Below are 6,138 nucleotides of genomic sequence, written 5' to 3'. Positions count from 1 at the left end.
TGTTTCCCTGATGGCTCAGAGATTAAAATGTCTCCTGCAATGCAGGAGATGTGGGTTTCATCTCTGGGTTGGGAAGATCCCTTGGAGAAGGAATTGGCAACCTACTCCAGTATTCTTGCCTGGAGAATCCCATAGAGGGAGGATAGTCCACGGGGTCGCAAAGAGTCGGACACCACTGAGTGTGACTTCACTTTCACTTTCTTTCTTTATGACAACATGGGCTGTAGCCCTCCAGGCAAGAATACTGGAGTGTGTTGCCATGCCCTCTTTTAGGGGATCTTTCGAACCTGGGGATCTAACCTATGTCTCTTGTGTCTGCTGCACTGGCAGTCAGGGTCTTTATCACTAGCACTACCTAGGAAGCCCCTCAATGCTACTTGGGCAGTGCAGAATTGATATATCCAAAGTCAAACCTGAATCCCAGTGGGCTTCTTGGATTCTTCTATAACATTTAATAACAAATCTACCTGTGTATTTTCTCAAATTAATTATTGATTAGGTTCTTTTTTTTTTCTTTCACATCAAGAATCAAACTGCTCAGCAAATTTTCTCAACTTTACCTTACAAATACAGTTGACCCTTGAAAAACAGGTTTGAACTGTGCAAGCCTATTAAATATGGAGTTTTAAACTGAATATATTAGAATATTTTTTGAGATTGGAAATAACTTGGAAAAAACCTGCAAACTAAATAGCCTATAAATATTGATAAAAATTAAGAGAAAGCTAGGTATGTCATGACTGAATAAAATATATGAATAAAATTTATGTTATCATTTGCTATGAAAAAACATACACAAATCTATTATAAAAAGTTAAAATTTATCAGAACAGGCACACAAACACAGACTGTACCTAGAGTCATATATAAAGGGCTCAGGAGAGTGGACAAAATAAGCAGACTTTACAGGGGAGATAACACAGAGAAAAAGCAAACAGCATGGGGTGAGTCTGTGATTTCGGTGACTCTGCCCAGTCCACAGACTACCTGGATTCTGGTTTACAGTATCAGGGGTAGGAGTCAAGGGAACCAAGGTTTCTAGACGTGCTTGGGGCAAGATTTCCTGGAAAGGAGAGAGCCAGAGAAAGCTAACTCCAAAATGTATATGTAAACTCTACCCAGATCTCAGGATAACATATGAACCATGAATTTAAACAGTGAAGTGAGATTATACTGAACTGACATTTAAGCTACCATCCAGAGTAGGCAAGAGAGAGTCTGCAACTTGAGTCTAATAAAGTGAATTGCCTGGTTAAACAAATATTTCAAAGCCTGTAAAGGAATATAGCAAACAAAAGGCATGAAAATGTTCTCAAAGGAAAAGATGGCTAATAGAGTTCACCCTGTAATGGCCCCACACACATATTTTATATTTTATTGAAAATATAAAATAAGAACTCGAAGGGGACTATCTTAACTAAGGGCAATAAGGTAAAGGAATTTACTCTTGACATAGATAAAATGACAGGAGAAGAAGAAGAAATGAAAAAGAAGAAGAAAATATTGGAAAGAACCAAACAGATATTATAAAACTGTAAAATCAATATATTAAAATAAAAAAAAAATCCCCTAGTAGATAAAGTGACAGAAAGGAGTTGAAAGAGAAAAGGGCCAGTGGACTTGAAAATAGATCAATGAAAATTATCCAATAAGAGAAAAAATAGAAAAATAATGAACAGAATTCCATGGATCTGGAGGGGAATGCAGAAGTTCTCATATGTGGCTAACTCAAATCCCAGAAAGAAAAATGAGAGAAAGTGAGGAAGAAAAATATTTGAAAAGTTAAATTGTTTAAAATTATCTTCAAACACTGGAGGATATAAATTTATAAATTCAAGAATCTCAGCAAAACTCAAATGGGTTAACTTTGAAGAAAACCACTCTTATCCACAACTTAGTTAAATTCCTAAGAACCAAAAATCAAGAGAAAATCTTACAAGCATTTTTCACTCCCTAACAGTATGTACCATAGGGGCATCACAATGTAATAATTAAGTGCTTCTCTTCGCTTGTTGAAGTCAGACACTGCTGCTGCTGCTAAGTCACTTCAGTCATGCCTGACTCTGTGCGACCTCATAGACGGCAGCCAACCAGGCTCCCCTGTCCCTGGGATTCTCCAGGCAAGAACATTGGAGTGGGTTGCCATTTCCTTCTCCAATGCATGAAAGTGAAAAGGGAACGTGAAGACGCTCAGTCATGTCCGACTCAGCGACCCCAGGGACCGCAGCCCACCAGGCTCCTCCGTCCATGGGATTTTACAGGCAAGAGTGCTGGAGTGGGGTGCCATTGCCTTCTCCTGAAGTGAGACTACACATGTTTAAATATTGTTTCTACCATTTGAGGTTAGTTCAGTTCATTTCAGTCACTCAGTCGAGTCCGACTCTTTGCGACCCCATGAATCGCAGCAAGCCAGGCTTCCCTGTCCATCACCAACTCCCAGAGTTCACTCAGACTCACGTCCATCGAGTCAGTGATGCCATCCAGCCATCTCATCCTCTGTCGTCCCCCTTTCCTCCTGTCCCCAATCCCTCCCAGCATCAGAGTCTTTTCCAATGAGTCAACTCTTTGCATGAGGTGGCCAAAGTACTGGAGTTTCAGCTTTAGCATCATGGGGAGGCTAGCTCTTGGACAAAAATGCATTTGTGACTTTTCAGGGGGGACTATGAACAGCTACAATGTATTCACCTGGCAGGACACACTGGAGAAAGCTGCCCTTCCCATGCTAACCCTGATACACAACATTACAGTTTCTGGATGGGCTGCTGGCAAGGATTCTGGCCTCTCTGGCTACCATACTCATGCAGTTTGCATTACTGCCTCAAGGACCTGCATTCCTAGATTATTTATCTAAGGTTGTCAGCCAAGATTTTCCTTAGGCATCTCAGCTCAAGCCTCCTTATGGGCCAAGGGGTTGGGGTGGTATTGTGAAGACATATTTTCCCTACTCTCAGTACCTAGAAGTATTCTATTCCTAGCTGTCTCCTTTTTTCTTTCTCCTGAATGCTGTATCCATGAAACTTCAGAAGCCTTTTGTTCTGGGCTCCTTTGGAGGTGAGAGATGGCTTTGAGGTCTGTGCTAAGTTACCTGCCTTTTTTTAAAAACTTTTTTTAAAAAAATTGAAATATAGTTGATTTACAAAAGGTGTCTGGTGGCATAGTCAGTGAAGAATCTGCCTGCATTGCAGGAGACCCAGGTTCAATCCTTGGGTTGAGAAGACCCCCTGGAGAAGGGCATGGCAACCCATTCCAGTATGGTTTCAATATATTTGTTGTTCTCAGAATTTTTTTTTTCATTGCAAGTTATTATAGAATATTGAATACAGTTTCCTGCAGTATATGTAGGTCCTTGTTGCTTCAGTTCAGTTCAGTCGCTCAGTCTTGTCCGACTCTTTGCGATCCCATGAATCGCAGCATGCCACGCCTCCCTATTCATCACCATCTCCAGGAGTTCACTCAGACTCATGTCCATCGAGTCCGTGATGCCATCCAGCCATCTCATCCTCTGTCGTCCCTTTCTCCTACTGCCCCCAATCCCTCCCAGCATCAGAGTCTTTTCCAGTGAGTCAACTCTTCACGTGAGGTGGCCAAAGTACTGGAGTTTCAGCTTTAGCATCATTCCTTCCAAAGAAATCCCAGGGTTGATCTCCTTCAGAATGGACTGGTTGGATCTCCTTGCAGTCCAAGGGACTCTCAAGAGTTTTCTCCAACACCACAGTTCAAAAGCATCAATTCTTCGGCACTCAGCCTTCTTCACAGTCCAACTCTCACATCCATACATGACCACAGGAAAAACCATAGCCTTGACTAGACAGACCTTAGTCGGCAAAGTAATGTCCCTGCTTTTGAATATGCTATCTAGGTTGGTCATAACTTTTCTTCCAAGGAGTAAGCGTCTTTTAATTTCATGGCTGCAGTCACCATCTGCGGTGATTTTGGAGCCCAAAAAAATAAAGTCTGACACTGTTTGCACTGTTTCTCCATCTATTTCCCATGAAGTGATGGGACCGGATGCCATGATCTTCGTTTTCTGAATGTTAAGCTTTAAGCCAACTTTTTCACTCTCCTCTTTCACTTTCTTCAAGAGGCTTTTTAGTTCCTCTTCACTTTCTGCCATAAGGGTGGTGTCATCTGCATATCTGAGGTTATTGATATTTCTCCTGGCAATCTTGATTCCAGCTTGTGTTTCTTTCAGCCCAGCGTTTCTCATGATGTACTCTGCATATTAGTTAAATAAGCAGGGTGACAATATACAGCCTTGACGTACACCTTTTCCTATTTGGAACCAGTTGCTTAGGTATTTTGTATATAGTATTGACCAGTACATATTCTATATAAGAAAATGGAACTGAGGAAGTCGATGCTTTCCCTAGTTGAGTCTCTAGCTTACACTATGTGCATATGTGCTAAGTCTTGTTTGACTCTTCATAATGCTATGGACTGTAGCCCTCCAGGCTCCTTGGTTCATGGGATTCTTCAGGCAAGAATATTGGAATGGGTTGCCATGGTCTCTTCCACGGAATCTTGCCCACCCAAGGATGGAACCTGCATCTCCTATGGCTCCTACATTTCAGATGGAGTCTCTACCTCTGAGCCACTGGGGAAGCCCTGCTTATAACAGTAGGTAATGAAAGTCTTGATTCTTACCTTTTGACTTGTTGCTTCAAACCAGTACTCCGACTTTTGGCAGCTCATCTCCTTCTGGCTCAAATGAGCTCTTGACAAATTGGCACAATGAGTAGGGTAGTTTATTAAGCATAATGCCATTATGAAGAACAAAAGGCCTGAAAATCTTGCAGGGCATCTCTCTGTGTCTGGGTTACATTCTACATGGGTATGAGTGGATTATTTTCAAGTTTGATGGTCCCACAAGGATTTCACCACCAGGTCTTAGAAACTGTTAGGCTCGCCCACGGCGCAATTCACCTGACATGTCCAGTGGTCTTGGGGAGTGCTAACAGGAAGCAGTGCAGCCTCCTTGGGGGATGCTAGTGCATTGTTGATGTATTTTTTCTTTTTCTTTTTTTGTTTCCATGGAGGATCTTTGATCCTTCTTTTGACTCTGACTCCTGCCTAAGTTCACTTAGAACTTGGAGATCTAACAGAAGAGGTAGGGATAAATTTCCCTAGCCACTATTTGTGGCTTTCAAATAATAGGACCAGAGATGGTTAAGGATTTCCTGGGAGCTAAGTAACTCTAAGCAGGTCCCTGATGCTGATAAAATAAACTCAGCAGTGCAGCAAGTTGCTAAAATTTAGGGGGGGGGGGAATAAGAGTACAGAGCTGTATAGGATTGATTTGTCTCATACCTTAGAGATCTAGTTAGATCTTCTCTGAAGGTATCTTGCCCAAGCTAAGAAGGGAGAGTGGCCATGTGTGGGACAGTTACTACAAACTCCCTCCTCAGAGCACCCCAAGAGCAGGTGTTGCCAAGAAATGACATGAGCTGCAGCAGCAACTCTGGCCTGCCCTGCATAGCACCCTGGAGACAGGCCACCCAACAGTTGGGTCACTCAACAGACAGCCCACTCTAGCTCACTGCTCTGCCCAGCTCTCCACCTTTCTCTCCCAGCCCAGACAACCTGAAGCTAAATTCTTCTGGGCAGCCCTTTGACTGACAGGGGCTCTGTTCCTTCCATCTGTGATGAACAGAATGTTTGATACTCTTCCCCAGTCCTGGGGCACAGCTATTGGTATTGTTCACTCTAGGTGGATGGGGTTGGGTAGGTAATGACTCAAAGTGCTTTTCCATGAGCTACCACTGTCACCAACAGGGCCTTAAATCACTCTCCCACCAGGCCTTCTCCCTTCCTGGGCTTCCCTTCCAGACTAATCACTAGGGTTTAGCCCTTCAGCAGCTCAAAACTTTTTCAAAACGTTTTTTGTTTTGACTTGTTGACCTACTTTATTACTAGGGAAAGCCATCTTTTTTTTCCTTCATTTCCCTTAAACACTCTTCTTTTCTTCTACCGCTTTACCAATCCCAGTCCAGTGTTACTGTCCCTTCTCCTTAATATCTATTACATTCAGAACTTAAATCATTAGCCGTGATAAATTTTTGTTGCACCTTCTTCAAAAACAAGGAAAGATTAATTTGAAAACATCCCCAGGAGGTTAAGAAAAAATACAGGAATGTTGTT

This window comes from Ovis canadensis, chromosome 17 (genome assembly GCF_042477335.2).
Source record: "Ovis canadensis isolate MfBH-ARS-UI-01 breed Bighorn chromosome 17, ARS-UI_OviCan_v2, whole genome shotgun sequence".
In the NCBI taxonomy this organism is placed as follows: Eukaryota; Metazoa; Chordata; class Mammalia; order Artiodactyla; family Bovidae; genus Ovis; species Ovis canadensis.
This window is presented reverse-complemented; position numbering follows the sequence as displayed.